The following is a 17,113-nucleotide window of genomic DNA, read 5'->3' as shown; positions in this document are numbered from 1 at the left end:
ATCCAAATGATAGAAGACATCTAATGTGAACAAGTGCAAACTGATGCATTTGATGAAGAAAAGCCCAAACTAATGTATAGCCACATAATGTAAGGTTCCACATTAGGAGTAACTGCCCAGGTAAAGGATTTAGGTGTCACATTTCACATTTCATCTTCATTTAATATTCCGCAAATAGCCAATATATCTAAGAGGTTTACAAATTTTTTAAAACCCTGTAAATTACAGGGGAAAGAGGGTGAGAGATAAAAGAAATATTATGTTACAATCAAGGCTTTATAAGGGCAGGGCTAAGATATTTTTACAAAGCAATCCAACAAAAGATCTCTAAATAAAACATAAAAGCTTAAATTCAAAGAATAAAAAAATTCAAAGAAGGAAAAGGATTCAGAAACCTGAATTGACACCCCTCCCCCCTCCCCAGTAACTGATAGGGTCTATTTATAGAAACTAACACAATCAGACATGTCCCAAGCATCACCTGTATCACTGCAACTACTACATATGAACTTCCAATATCATGACAACTCAGATGTAATCCTTAGCAACTCAAAGAAATGTACAAACTACTCCCTAAATACTTCTAATCTCCGGACAATCCATTTGTAATCCGCCTTGAACCGCAAGGTAATGGTGGAATATAAATCCCTAATGTAATGTAATGTATAGTAGGTTCCAATATATTTTATTGATCCTAAAGCATCTATTTCAACATCAACTTTACCCATGGGAATGGCTTTAGGTATCTGGTCAATTGGAGTCTTAGGCCATTCTCAGTGCATCCCAGAATGCACTAGGAAGAAGGCCTATGACTCTGGTTGGCCCAGGTGCCTAAAACCCCTCCTATGGGAGGGGCCTTAGGTGCCTGGGCCAAACAGGGACTTAGAACCCTCCCCAGTGCACCTGATGCATAAGCCATCCATAGAAACAGCCACTTAGGCATTAGGCACTGCTAAGTGCATTGTGATAGGCACCTACCACCCAATTAATTTTTTAACCAATTATTGAAGCTGTTAAGGGTAGTTTGCCAATTAGGTGCCCTTTATAGAATCAGCCCTATAGAACAGCAAGTTTCCAGTTTTTTTCATATCATAGGAAAAAATAGCTCTCTCCCTTCCAATCTGTTTAGAATGCTGATACATGCCTCGTATTTACCAGTGTCATTATGCTCACATTATCCATTTTCTCAAATTACTATACTGGCTCCCTGACATTTCTGCATACAGTTGTAATTCCTCTTATTGACCTACAAGTGTATTCACTCTGCAGTTCCTCAGTACCTCTCCTCTCCTATCTTTCCCTAAACTCCGCCTGTTCATTGGGTAAGTCTCTCTTTTTAAAAAAAAATTATTTATTTATAACTTTCAAATAAAATTCACAAGAATACATCTTGCTGCATGAAACACAGAGAAGGAAAATTATAAAAAAAAATAAATTCTTATAATATATCCAGATCTTAATCCCCTTTCTTAGACCACAATAACAAAAGAGGTAGTCAACGTATATTACAAGTAGAAATGAAATACATATCATTTGCAGAAAAAGCTTAGTGTGAATCAACGACTAAATTATCAAAACAGTCCCCTTTTCCAATCATTCCTTGATGATTTTCTTAATATCTAGGAACTGCTTCAAGTGTTCTGGAGAATAAAATGTGTATTTGACACCCAAGTACCTAACCAGGCACTTACAGGAATACACAAGAAGAAATGTAGCACCTAACTTAATTGTCTCTTGATGTAGGGAAAGAAAATCCTTTCTTCGTTCCTGAGTGGTTTTAGAAACATTGGGTAAGTCTCTCTTATCTGTACCCTTCTCCTCTACTGCCCATAGGCTGCAGAACACTTTTTTGTTTGGGGAGGCCCAAAATCTCTGCCCTAGACCCTGCCCCAGAATGCCCAAGCTCCATCCCAGACTCTGCCCAACTCCGCCCCACATTCCACCCCCATAATAATAGTACTAATTGTAATGCAATTTCTTCCATTCATTTTTCATATACACACAATATAATCTAATTAACAATACATAGTGGTGCCGTGTGCTCAGTATTAAAATGCCTAGTTACAGTAAAGATAATAGAATATTAGCTTATACATGGAAAACATTGCGGTATGTAAGTAATTTAACAACTATTCCAATTTACAAATCTACAAATCAATCTATATGGCTGAACTCCAAGATTCAAATCGGCGGAGAAAGGATCGTCTGGAAGCATTGGATGATTGCAGGTATACGTTTATTAAATGATGTTATCTCTAATGGTAAACTGCTTGAGTTTTCACAATTGCAATACAAATATGGCCTTAATAAATCAGAAAGTTTTAGATGGTTGCAATTGAAGCAGGCCATTCAGGCTGGGTACCCTGAATGGAAAAATCTTAGTGAGCAATATAGTATGGAGTTCTTATGCTTTCAGGCGGACTTCCTGGGTCATCAGGCTGCCCAATGGTATAAATTATTAACTGGACTTATTAAAAAGAAACCAAACACTGGTCTGAGAGACATTTGGGGCATAGAGATTAAACATCAAATTTCTGTGTCTAAATGGACACAAATTTGGACTTGGAGGTTGAGATGTACAATGTCAGCATCTATGAGACAAACATGGTTTTTTCTGTTACAAAGAGCATTATGGACCCCTGTTCAGTTTCAAAAATTGGATAGCTCTAAGTCTAATAGATGTTGGCATTGTCATCTCGAAGCAGGGACTTTAGAGCATTTATTGTTCTATTGTCCATTTATTATGACCTTTTGGAAATCAATTTGGGACCAGATTAATTGTTTATTAGTCAATCCAGTGGCATTGTCATACGATACTGTGTTGTTTGGTATGGCAATGAGAGCAAAAAGTCAAATTTCTTCAAATAATAACAAATTATTACTTAAAAGACCGGGGTTGCCATTCAACAAATTACATACAATTGGAAAAACTGGAGTAGACTAAACTATAATTTTTGGTGGAATTCCCTATGTCATATATATAAAATGGAAAGATATATTGCAATACAGCGAGGGTGTTTTAGAAAATTTCAAGATGTGTGGGAACCATTAACAAAATATTGCAATGATTAAATGATTCTTTTCCCTTGATTTACAGGTTCAATTACGAGGGGAGAGGGGGATAATTTTATTATTGTATATTGTACATTGTATTTGATTATATAATAGGAAGGGTTGGGGAGGATGGGGGTTAATAGCATTTTATGTGTACTCTTGATGACTATTAAGTGATATATTTATGATCTATTTGTTATATTATATTGATGCACTTATTGTATGTTTAAAAATGAATAAATAATTTTTTTAAAAAAACAACAATACATAGTGGTAGCCACAAAATTAAACTACACAAAGCACACTTTTTTCCCCCTCTCCACCCCTGCACAACATTTCTTCCTCTCTCTTCCACCCCCATGTGCAATATTTTTCTCTCTCTCTCTCTCACACTGTCTACCATCCATCTCTCTGATTCCCTCCCTTGTAGCAAAGGGAGTGGGGAAAGATTAAGATTCCCCTTACCCCTATTGTATTTTGCTTGCCCTTTCTTTTATTTTAAGCAATGTACTATATCCTCCCTATTTGCCAATATGTATCTCATTTTGTCTGTAATGTTCTTGCAAAATTGTTCCCCTTGATTTTATATTTTTTACATCATTTTAAGATTTTGTATAAATTGTAAACCACTTTGTACATAAAAGTGGTAAATTAAGACCTAAATAAACTTAACCTTAAAGAGAGGGTGGGGGGGGGGGAGAATCCAGGCTGTACCTCTCCAACTCCCTCTGGTACCACAGCCAACATTTCTCCTCTTATCACCTGACAGTGTGCAGCATCTTTTGCCCTTGCCCACCAACCCCATGCCCAATATTCCTCCTTCTATCACCCCTCTCTAGCATTATGCCACATTTCTTCATCCATTACCTCCACCGCCATGTCTACATAGTAACATAGTAACATAGTAACATAGTAGATGGCAGATAAAGACCCAAATGGTCTATCCAGTCTGCCCAACCTGATTCAATTTAAATTTATTTAATTTTTTCTTCTTAGCTATTTCTGTGCAAGAATCCAAAGCTCTACCCAGTACTGTGCTTGGGTTCCAACTGCTGAAATCTCTGTCAAAACCTACTCCAGCCCATCTACACCCTCCCAGCGATTGAAGCCCTCTCCAGCCCATCCTTCCCCAAACGGCCATATACAGACACAGACCGTGCAAGTCTGCCCAGTACTGGCCTTAGTTCAATATTTAATATTATTTTCTGATTCTAGATCCTCTGTATTTATCCCACGCTTCTTTGAACTCAGTCACCGTTTTCCTCTCCACCACCTCTCTCAGGAGCGCATTCCAGGCATTCACCACCCTCTCTGTAAAGTAGAATTTCCTAACTGCTCTTGAATATATCACCCCTCAACCTCAAATTATGTCCTCTGGTTTTACCATTTTCCTTTCTCTGGAAAAGATTTTGTTCTACGTTAATACCCTTCAAGTATTTGAACGTCTAAATCATATCTCCCCTGTCCTTCCTTTCCTCTAGGGTATACATATTCAGGGCTTCCAGTCTCTCCTCATACGTTTTCTGGCGCAAGCCTCCTATCATTTTCGTTGCCCTCCTCTGGACCGCTTCAAGTCTTCTTACATCCTTCGCCAGATATGGTCTCTAAAACTGAACACAATACTCCAAGTGGGGCCTCACCAATGACCTGTACAGGGGCATCAACACCTTCTTCCTTCTACTGGCTACGCCTCTCTTTATACAGCCCAACATCCTTCTGGCAGCAGCCACCACCTTGTCACACTGTTTTTTCGCCTTTAGATCTTCGGACACTATCACCACAAGGTCCCTCTCCCCATCCGTGCATATCAGCTTCTCACCTCCCAGCATATACAGTTCCTACTGATTATTAATCCCCAAATGCATTACTCTGCATTTCTTTGCATTGAATTTTAGTTGCCAGGCATTAGACCATTCCTCTAATTTTTGCAGATTCTTTTTCATATTTACCACTCCCTCTTCGGTGTCTTCTCTGTTACAAATCTTGGTATCATCTAACCCTTCAGCAACGTCACTCATAAACATATTGAACAGGATCGGCCCCAGCACCGAACCCTGAGGGACTCCACTACTCACCTTTCCTTCCTCCGTGCGATTTCCGTTAACCACCACCTGAAGGGGCACATATATTCCTTGTATATATTCCTTGTAAGTTTTCTATTTGAACTGCTGAAAACAGGTTGTATGTGCCAAGAAATCACAAGGCCGTTTTCTCTTTGTGTTCTGAGCTCTGTGTCTTACATTTTGTGCTTTAGAGAGATAAGAAATATTGCTAGACCTTAGATGGAAACTTCCCACTAAAACCCCCCCTTATGTTTGCTACCTCTTTCTAATGTATCCTGTTACCAAATATGGTCTTTCCTACAGTCATATGCTGAAAAAACTGACCCATGTATAATGCTACACGACAGAGCGTGTGAGGCAGTATTGGGACCAGAACCTTTTCACCACCCTCTGGCGTCTGTCCGACAGCCAGTTTCTAACCCAGTTCACTACTTTGGGTCCTAACTTCAGCCCTTCAAATTGTTTAAGAGCCTTCTATGAGGAACCATATCAAAGGCTTTGCTGAAATCTAAGTAAATTACATCTAGAATATGTCCTCGATCCAGCTCTCCAGTCACCCAATCAAAAAATTCAATCAGGTTCGTTTGACACGATTTACCTTTTGTAAAGCAATGTTGCCTCGGATGCTGTAACCCATTAGATTCAAGGAAGTACACTATCCTTTCTTTCAGCAACACTTCCATTATTTTTCCAACAAATGAAGTGAGGCTCACCGGCCTGTAGTTTCCAGCTTCATCCCTGTGACCACTTTTGTGAATAGGGACCACATCTGCTCTCCTCCAATCCCCAGGAACCACTCCCATCTCCAGAGATTTGTTGAACAAGTCTTTAATAGGACCTGCCAGAACCTCTTTGATCTCCCTCAGTATCCTGGAATGGATCCCATCTGGTCCCATCGCTTTGTCCACCTTCAGTTTTTCAAGTTGCTTATAAACACTCTCCTCCGTGAACGGTGCCGAATCTACTCCAATTTCTTGTGTAACTTTGCCAGACAATCTCGGTCCTTCTCCAGAATTTTCTTCTGTGAACACAGAACAGAAGTATTTGTTTAGCACATTTGCTTTTTCCTCATCACTCTCCACATATCGGTTCCCAGCATCTTTTAGTTTAGCAATTCCATTTTTCATCTTCCTCCTTTCACTAATATATCTGAAAAAATTTTTGCTCCCTTTTTTACATTTTTAGCCATTTGTTCTTCCACCTGCGCTTTCGCCAGACATATCTCTCTCTTGGCATCTTTCAATTTCACCCTGTAGACCTTTCTGGACTCCTCTTCTAGTTTTTTTTTAATATTTCACAAATACCAACTCTTTCGCCTTTATTTTCTCCGCCACTAGTTTGGAGAACCATTTCGGTTTCCTTTTTCTCTTGTTTTTATTTATTTTCTTCACATAAAGGTCTGTAGCTATTTTTATTGCTCCTTTCAGCTTAGACCACTGTCTTTCCACTTCTCTTATGTCCTCCCATCCTAACAGCTCTTTCTTCAGGTACTCTCCCATTTAATTAAAGTCATTTGAAATCTAGGACTTGGCCGCTCTCCACTTTAACTGTTATATCAAACCAAGCTCTCTTATCTCACGTGTAACCAAAAAATTGTAACTATCCTGGAAATGTCCAGTTAGCTCTTTTGTAATCCGCCTAGAACTGCAAGGTACAGGCAGAATATCCAGCTCTCTTATCTCACGTGTAATCAAAAAATTGTAACTATCCTGGAAATGTCCAGTTAGATCTTTTGTAATCCGCCTAGAACTGCAAGGTACAGGCGGAATAGAAGTCACTAATGTAAGGTAAACCATTTCCCAGGTGAGCACCCACTCGAACATTAAAGATACTCTCTCCATTTGTGAGGACCAGATCCAATATCGCTTTTTCCCTCATGGGTTCTGTCACCATTTGTCTGAGCAGAGCCTCTTGAAAGGCATCCACAATCTCCCTACTTCTTTCCACAGATGGAACATTCCAGTCCGCATCTGATAGATTTAAATCTCCCAACAGCAGCACCTCCTCTTTCCTTCCAAACTTTTGGATATCCACAATCAAATCTTTATCAATTTGTTGCATTCTTGCATTCTTTTCAGTCTGTCCCACTGTTCCCTTTCCACCACCATAACCCAAATTTTTCCCTCTTATCTCTCTCTACCTCACTTCATTCCCACCCCATGTCCAACAGTTCTTTCCCTATATCCAGAAATTCTCCTCTTTCTTCCTTTCCCCATGTACACCATCTCTTTCCCTCTCACTCAGTGGTGCAGTGGTTGGAGCTACAGCCTCAGTACCCTGGGGTTGTGGGTTCAAACCCCATGCTGCTCTTTGTGACCCTGGGCAAGTCACTCAGTCCTCCATAACTCCAGGTACATTAGATAGATTGTGAGCCCACCGGGACAGATAGTAAAAATGCTTGAGTACCTGACTGTAAAACTGCTTAGACAACCTTGATAAGCAGTATATAAAAAACTAATAAACTTGAAACATTCTCAAAAATTCTCCCTTTCTATTCCCTGCCCCACCTCAGCATCTCTTTTCCTCCCTCCTTCCATCCTATGTACCAACTTCATGCTCCCTCCCTTACTTCCAGCCTTTGTCCCAAGTTTGTGCCCCCCTCCAAAGGGTGTGTACCTGTGTTCTGACCAGCTCTAAAACATCCAAGTAGGCTTCCTTCTCCTTTCGTCCAGCTGCACTTCTTTCTTCGCAAAGCCACAGAGTATGACCAGAAGTCCTGGTGTGCTGGCTGAGTGGACTGCTACCAAAAGGTGTACAGCTACGCAGCTTAGAGGAAACATTGCTTTATTCCTTTTCACTCTTTATATAATCAACTTTCTATCTCTTTCTCCACCCCCTATCTTTCACATTTCTCATCCTCTTATTCCCTTTTATCTGCTTCCCATTACCACATTTCTACCCTCGTATACTCATTATTCTGCTCACTCATTTCCTTGACAGTTCTCTTACATGGATCCACTATTTATAGAATCTCCCTTCCTTATGGCTTACTCCACCCTCATTTCTTTCCTCTCTTCTCTCTCCCTCCACAAGTGCAATATCTGTCCATCTCTCCTTCCTATCCCTTTCAGCCCCCAGTCCATATCCATACCTGCCTTTCCCTGTCCATCTTTCCTCTCCCTCCTCTGCTCTCCAAGTCAACTATCTCTCCCTCCCCATTCTTCCCCTTCCCTGAATCTTTTTCCCTTTCCCCATTTTGCCCTCTCCACCAAATCCATTTCTCTCTTTCCCCATTTTGCCCCCTCCATCTCTTCTTATCCCAATTTTGCCCCTCCACATTCATCTTTCTCTTTCTCCCCCTCTTCCATCTCTCCCTCTCTCCCTTTTACCTCCTTTCACCTCTTTCTACCATCTCTACCTGACCCCCTCAGCCTTCCCCCATATCCATCTCCCCCTCTCTTGCTCCCTCTGTCCTCCTCCAAATCCATCTCTCACTGTTCCTTTTACCGCCTTATGGCACCTGCGTTGATGTTATTTGTGCTTATTCCAGTTTTCATCCGTTTTTGACCTTTTCCATTCCTTAAACGAGGTTTTCTTGTCTCTGATCGTTTCCTTCACCTCTACAGTGAGCCATGCCAGTTCTTTGTTCTTTTTCCTCTTGGATCCTTTGTTGATACGTGATATATGAAGATCTTGCGCCCCGGTGACTGTGTCCTTAAAATTAATAATATTTAAAGTGATGAAGGTGTTTAAGGAGCGTGTTAGAGCAGAATAACACCTCTGAATGATTTGGATTAAATTTATGAACTATTTTTGAGAAGGGTATTTTTTAAAGAATTATAGATTCTTTCTTAACCTGTATATAATATTGGCAACATATTGCCTACCCCATTCCATTGCCCATGGCTGCTGCCTTCCTCCCCTTCCACCCCCAAGCAGTGCGGTTCTCTCTCTATCCCTCTTCCCTCCATAATATATAGACCTATAAACAATTTTCATTTCATACACATAAAAGAAAAATATTTTATATTTATTAAACCCCTTTGTTAGACTTAAAAGAAAATCAACTGAAATGTTCATTACATTGTTAGCATTTAAAAATGAAAGAATGGCATGGAACATGAATTCTTAGCAATATTTGATCTTGATTAAAAGAAGCAAAACAATTCTTTTTTTGCAAATGTGCCCAGTCCTTCTGGTAAATGACTATGTGGGAACCTTCGAAGCCTTGACAACCTACTGACTGCACACTTTGTAAGCACGAAAGACAGCATGGTGAGCACTTTTCAGCAGCATGGCTTGGTTTCTTTATCTTAAGAGAATGAGAGGCTATACCTTGTGGGTAACGGTTCAGAATATGGCTCTGTATTTTTATGATATCTTATGCATAACAATAAGATTAGCTGCTGATGATTAATATTTTCCATGCTGTTACCAAAACTTATGAAACCTCTAGCACAGTGCTATTGCCATTTCCCTTCACATGCAAAGTATTCTCTCGACAACAGATTTAGTAACCTGGAACATTTTTTTGTTTCAGGCAAAAAACATATTTCTTCCATCTGATTCTTGGTTCTAGTTTAAATAAGAATTAAACTATGTGAGCAGAGCTCTAGTAACTGTATTACACTTTCAGCAAACTATATTGTCAAGACTGTGATAAGATTTATTGTACTGATGTAACTAATCCAAAGATGTTCTAATTCTTTAACTTTAGAGCATTGGTTTCCAACCTTTTTCACATAACGAGCTGCAAAGTAGAGATGAGAAAGCTCTGGAGGCCACCAATACATTTTGGAGGGAATTTTATTTATATATTTATTGATTCTCAAATCAAACAACCAAGAATAACTTGTACAGAAAGCAAGATTGGCTACTATATATACATCAAGAAATTCATACAATAACATAAGAATAAATCTTAGCCAATTATGCTCAAGTCCTCAATTATAAGATCCAAGATGTTACAATTGGTGAGAAATAAGAAGAAAAAGTGAACTAAATGTACATTCTAATACATGATAATGGCTATAAGGCTGAGTATAGGAGTTAAATTCTTTAGTCCTTAGGGTTTAAGATTTTTCTACTTCCAAATGGGACAACGCTAAAAAAGAAGTCACCTGGGTAAGCTCAAAAAAACATATTTAGCAGTGTGGTGGTGCACTATATACTTACAAGGATGCCGTAAGTAAAATGTGGCACCTAAAGATACAACCCCAGGTTTCATCAGAAGAAATTCACGGCAACGCTTTTGAGTCTCCCATGAAAGATCAGGGAACATCTGTATTTTAAATCCCATAAATTATTTCTGTCTGTTTTTAAGAAAGTTTTAGCAACCAGACTTTATCAATAGAAAGAGCTACAGATAGAATCAAAGTACTTGGCACTGCTGCCTCTTTATCTGATTTCTCCAATAGCTCCGATACATTCAATAATTCTTGGTCTGAGGACCTTTTTAGAGATTGATTTTTATCAGGTAGATAATACACTCTTGATAAGGGGGGTAACGAGTCTTCCGAAACCCCCCAAATTTCAAGAAGGTACCTCTTAAACATTTCCCTAGGTGTGACCAACGTTAACCTAGGGAAATTGATCAGTCTTAAGTTGTTGTATCTGGAGTTATTTTCCAAATTTTCCACCTTTCTCCTAAGGCTAATATTGTCTTTCATTAAACTTTCCTGTAATTGTCTGGAAGTCTTTATTTCCTGTTCAAGTTTCTGAACAGAGGAATTAGAGGCAGTCATTTCACTTTCCAAATTTTTCAACTCTTTAGTATATTCAAGCAATTTTCCTTCAATTAGCTGAAAATTAGGGCTTATGGTCTTCACTAGGCCGTCCATAAGATCCCATGATGAATCCAGGGTTATCTCTGAAGGTTTTTCCAATGAAATTAAAGGTTGAGTAGTGAAATAGTGCTCACCGGACTGCTGTACTTCTTGTCGTTGTCCCTGTTGGCTCAATCCACCCTCCGATGTTGAAATTGTCCCAGATACTTCAATAGGGTTCACACTAAAATGAGCTCCAAATGTCAAATTCTTCGATGTACTGCATGCCTCAGGAGAGTGAAAACCCCCAACCTCCAGGGTTTTCATGCCCTTTAGAGAACTGGAAATCTGAGGCTGTGGGGGTGGCGCCCTTACATCAGGGCTTAGAGTTGTTTATAGTCCAGGAGGAACTGCCACGGTCTCACTCATTCCCTGGGTCCTCAGCAGGCTGTTCTCTGATGCCAAGAGAGCTCCTTGTATCCGCCTGAAGAGCTCTTCAATATTGCCTATGACAGGGATATCGGTGTGCCGCAAGGTGCCAGCGGCGCTCCGACCTCTCTGCTTCAGATTCAGGTGAGAAGAAAAAAGGAATTCACCATAAAGTTAATTAGAAGAGAGATTCTTCAGAGCAGTTCCTCAGCGCGTCTAGCCTGACGCCATCTTGGATCTTGAACCTCCCCTCTGGGGGGAATTTTATAAATGGTGTCCTAATATGCAATTCCTAGTGATGCCTAGCCAAAATCCATTTGCAATTTATTTTTATAATTAGTTTAATTGGAATGGTATTTGACCACTCCATGAAAACTGATTTTTTTAAAAATTAAAAAGGGATTAATTAAAGTTGTGCTTAGAATTCCACGTGGCGCCTACCAGCACCTAACAACCCCTACCTGAAAATTAGGCATGGTTAGGGGTGGAGAATAGGTGTGATATGACTTAGGCGTTGTTAGGTGTCTGTGGCAGGCACTAGTAAACTAGGCTCCACTAGTAAGTTAGGCTCCACTAGTAAGTTAGGCTCCAGTAGGCATGATTCTGTAAATGGTACCTAGTGGTTGAATGACAACTGTGCCAACTGGCACCTAGGAGTTAGGCATTATTTATAGAATCAGGCCCATTAGGCCTAAACATGTAATTTTAAACACTAATTTTGATTCTACAGGGGTATTGCCCCCTCCCCCCCTCAAGCTGTGCGGTTCACCCTCTATCCCTCTTCCCTTCTAAAATCACACTGGAAGAGGAGAGTGTGATAGGCTGTATGTTGGGCTGCTTCCTCCCCCTGTGCCTTAATCTAGGCAAGCACAGGGGAATGAAGCAGCCAAATATACTGCTGTTCACTCTCTTCCTCTTGCGTTAGAACATAAGAATATAAGAATTGCCATCCTGGGACAGACCAAAGGTTCATCAAGCCCAGTATCCTGTTTCCAACAGTGGCCAACCCAGGTTCCAAGTAACCAGCTAGATCCCAAGTAGTAAAACAGATTTTATGCTGCTTATCCTAGGAATAAGCAGTGGATTTCCCCAAGCCACCTCAATAATGGCCTATGGACTTCTCTATTAGGAAATTATCCAAACCTTTTTTAAACCCCACTAAGCCACATTCTCCAGCAAAAAATTCCAGAATTTAATAACACATGTGAATAAATATTTTCTCCAGTTTGTTTAAAATCTACTATTTAGTAACTTCATCGCATGCCCCCTAGTCCTCGTCCAGTTTAAGATGTGGCTGGGGCTCATGAGAAAAACCTCACTCGACTTTAAATTTCCAGCATAGCAGTGATAAGACTCCAGCTTTGGAATGGGCCACCCTTTGCATCTACTGCTAATACTACTTCTTGTTTCTATAGTGCTACTAGAAAAACAAAGCACTGTACTTCAAAACATCGAAATGTAGACCCTGAAAGGGGCTATGTGAGGATCCCCCCATCCCCCCCCGCTGAAAACCTATATAGTGAAATATAGGTATAGAAAATATTGCTCTGATATATTAGCTAAGACTTGCAATGGTAGAAAGTTTGCACTCTGCCCTAGAACACATCCATGCTTGAAGATAAAGGGTTTTATGATGTTATGACCTTGTGATTTATGACATGTGCAATGTATCTTTTGTCCATTGACCATATGACCTATGGCTTGCATCTTGTGACATATGTAATCATTATGATAACTAACCCAAGTGGTTTAGATAACACTTTTCAGAATAAGTGGTATAATATATATTGTGTGATATGTAATCATTACCAATAATTTGATTTTTGCTTGTTATTTTGCCTCCAAACTTCTCAAGAAAAGGAATCGGTGCTGTTTGCCTCTCTGAGACATTTTCTTGATGAGGCTGCATAAGCATCAGATAGAAATCTCCCTGAAGTTTCAGTTACAGTATATTATATGATTCTAGTTGTGTGTGCCTGGTATGTTTCTCCTCTCTCTCTTAGCAACTCAGTGAGAATTCCCCTACTAAGACCAGGGAGGTTGCTACCTGGGTAAGTGATTTTCACTCTACAACAGAAACAACAGTCTTTGCTCAAAAGAGCTTACAATCTAGTCAAGACAGGCAAACTGGACAAGAAGGTGCATCTCTGAGTAAAGACCCCCTCCCACTCCCTGACAAGTAAAGACCTCACTTCCACCCTCCCTAGGCTCCAGAAAAAAGAGGACAGATTGAGATATCCAAATGGAAGTAAAACCTGGATGTCTCAATCCATCCTCATTTTTCTAGAGCCATTTGGTAACTCTAACCCTCCCTACCCCCCCACCCCCCCAATCAAAATAAGTCCCACCCTAGGCTTACATGAGCAAACCCTAAGAGACTGCCACTAGTCATTAGGGGCAGGAGTGAATAGGGTATACTCCTGCCCAGGCCTAATCTGACTGGGTGGTGGGTGAGAGACAGGTCTTTACTTGTTTAGGGAGGTGGGATGGGGGTATTTACTTGTCAGAAGGGTGTGAGGGGGAGCATGGACACAGGGCTATGTGGTTCCCAGACATTATTCAGTCAGGACCTATCTAATTGTCTTAGGCAGGTACCAGCAGACTATCAGTTGTGATCTGCATAAGGGCCATTAGCCTTACAATTTCTAATCAGTGCCTGGATATGGCTTGGCACTGAATAGCAGGGCTTAATTCTGCTCATGGTCATCAGTGTTTAAAAACTATTGACTACCACTGGCTGAATATTGATCAGATAGTTTTACCTCAACACAGTTCAGTTAGCTGCAACTTCCTTTATTTATCCTTCTTGCTATTGTCTGACCATTGCTCTGCAGTTTCTTTCTTCTTCTTCCTGCTGCATCTTTTGTTGTTTGCTCTTCCTCTGCAATTGTAGAGGCCCAGGAAGATATATCTGCTATGGCTGGAATTCTGTCCCTCCCTCACCCTGACCTTCTGCCCCACGATCATCTTTAGTTTTCTTTCCTTCCTTTGCCAAATGTTATAAGATTCTGTTTTTTCTCTCTGGAACTATTTTTCATTCTTATTTTAGGGCTTTTCTGAAAAACTAATCTATTTACTTTGTGTGGTGAGTACAATATGTTTCTGCTGAATAATCTTTTTAAAATATTGTTCAATGTAAAAGGGATCTTTCAATATTTAAATACACTGAAATACATTTAAAACTAGAGAATAAGCTTATTGCATCTGGGAATTTTTTATTACAGAGGTCATTATATAATAATTTCACTATGTATTGATCTTAGATTCAATTGTAACTGTAAAATATTACTTCAAGTTGCAAAATCAAGCACAAAACACATGAGGCCTATACGTGTCACTATTACAGAGTGACTTATAGCAGTTTGGAGACAGTACATATTGTGAACTGAGTTCCCACGATTCAAATATTGGAAATATAACAGTTATACATCAGTCTATTTATGGTATTTGATTTTTAGCAGTTTCTTATAATGGTTCCTTGATGTGTTGTTATAAGACTGTACTCACCACAGAAGTAAAGGCAGAAGACCTGCTAGTGTTTATATTTCTACTCTTGCTAAAAAATGTTCTACTTTTAATACTCGGACGTCATGGGGTAGATATTCAGCTGGTGGCAATCAGTGTTTTGTTTTTTATAATGCTGACCACTGCTGACTAAATTAACCCTAAATATTCAGTAACTGGCCATTTGAAGGCACTAGCAATCAATATCCAGAGCCAATTTGGGCTGTTTTGGCTGCTGGTGCTTATGCAGGTCCCAGATGATATTCAGCCAGGGCCTTCATAAGATAGTTATGCAAGTTCCAACCGAATATTGGCTGAGACCTGCATAATTTTTTTTTTTTGCTGTTTCACAGAAGCCCCCTCATAACCTCCTTCCTTCCTTCCCCTCCCCCCAGCCTATGAGAAGAAGGCTACCATGGAACAGACTCTACTTTTGCTCTCTGGTGGACCAGTGGGGGCAATACGGGCAGTAGAACTGTTCCATGCTGTATGGGGCCATACTGGACTTAGTGCTTACAAACGGGAAAATTGTTTCTGATGTTAAACTGGGTGATCATTTGGCATCCAATAATCACTGTTTGGTATGGTTTAATATTAAGACATGTTCTAGACTTAAAAAAAACAACTATCTTTGTTCAGATGGGGAGATTACGTCAAGGAATTGTTGTCTGGATAGGAACATCTGGAAGTAGGAAAGTAGTGAACAAATCTGAAAGGAGTTATTGTACCAAACCATTTTGTAAAAAAAAGTAAGAGGAAAATAAGGCTGTTTTGATTCTCAAAAGTAGTAGCTGAGAATGTAAGGAAAAGAGGTTAGCTTTCATAAACTACAAAATATCACAGAAAGAAGAAGACAGGCAAAAATATCTCAAAAAGTTAAGAGAGGCTGGTCAAATAGTCAGGAAATCAAAGATGCAAATGGAAGACAAAATAGACAACGGTTAAAAAAGGGACACGGCTTTTTTTTTAAAGATACATTGATGATAGGAGGAAGTGCAAAAGTGGCTTTGTGAGACTGAAAGGTGAAGAGGAAGGGAATGTAGAAGTTGCTAAAGATAAGGCTGAATTGTTTAGCGAATATTTCTGTTCTATGTTCACAGCTGAACTGCCAGGAGTGGGACCGCTGGAAACAAAAGCAAATAGAGTTAGAGGTATGGTAGACCCTAATCAATTTACAGAGGATTATGTTCATGAGGAACTAGCTAAACTAAAGTTTAACAAAGTGATAGGACTAGATGGTGTTCATCTGAGGGTACTGAAGGAAATTAGGAAAGTTCTGGTGGCTCCACTGGCTGTCCTTTTCAGTGCTTCTCTAGAGTCAGAAGTGATCAGAAGTGGACTGGAGAAGGGCAGATGTGATCCCTCTCCACAAAAGTGGAAGTAAGACTAATGAAGTTTCTGGAATCCTTGTGGATTACAGGATCCGAGGAAACATGGATTCACTAGAGGCAGGTTTTATCAGACAAATCTGATCAATTTCTTTGAATGGCTAACCAAAGAATTGGATATAGGGAGTGCACTAGATGTATATTTAGATTTTAGTAAAGCCTTTGACACTGTTCCACACAGGCACCTAATAAATAAACCAAGTATCATTAGTATGCGCCCCAAAGTGACAAATTGGGTCAGGAACTGATTGAGTGCAAGGTGACAGAGGATAGTGGCCAATGGAGATCGCTCCGAGGAAAGGGATTTTACCATTGGTGTGCCTAAAAGGTCAGTTCTTGAGCCTGCTCTTTTTAACACTTTTTTAAGCAATATTGCTGAAGGGCTGTCTGGTAAGATTTGCCTTTTTGAAGATGATACCAAAATCTGCAATGGAGTAGACACCATTGATGGTATGGATAACAGGAGGAAAGACCTAGCGAAGCATGAGAAATGGTTTGAAATTTGGCAGCTAAGATTTAATGCTAAGAAATGCATGGTCATGTAATTGGGCTGCAAAAAACCAAAGAAAATGGTTCAGTTTAGGGGGTGAAGAATTTTTGTATATGAAAAAGGACTGGGCTTTGGTGTGATAGCAATGATCTTAAGGTGGCGAAATAGGTTGAAAAGGTGACAGTGACAGCTAGAAGGATGCTTGAGTACAAGGGGAAAAGAATGGCCAGTAGGAAAAAGGATGCCCCTGTATAAGACTCTGGTGAGACCTCATTTAGAATATTGTGTACAATACTAGAGACCACACCTTCAAAAAGATATAAACAGGATGGAGTCAGTCCAGAGAAATGCTTCTGAAATGGTTGGTGATTTACTAAACTAAACTAAACCTTAAGTTTGTATACCGCATCATCTCCATAAAGATAGAGCTTGACACGGGTTACAGGTAATTCAATAAATGAGAGAAGGACATAATAAGAA

The sequence above is a fragment of the Geotrypetes seraphini genome, chromosome 5 (assembly GCF_902459505.1).
Source record: "Geotrypetes seraphini chromosome 5, aGeoSer1.1, whole genome shotgun sequence".
NCBI classification, from domain to species: Eukaryota; Metazoa; Chordata; class Amphibia; order Gymnophiona; family Dermophiidae; genus Geotrypetes; species Geotrypetes seraphini.
This window is presented reverse-complemented; position numbering follows the sequence as displayed.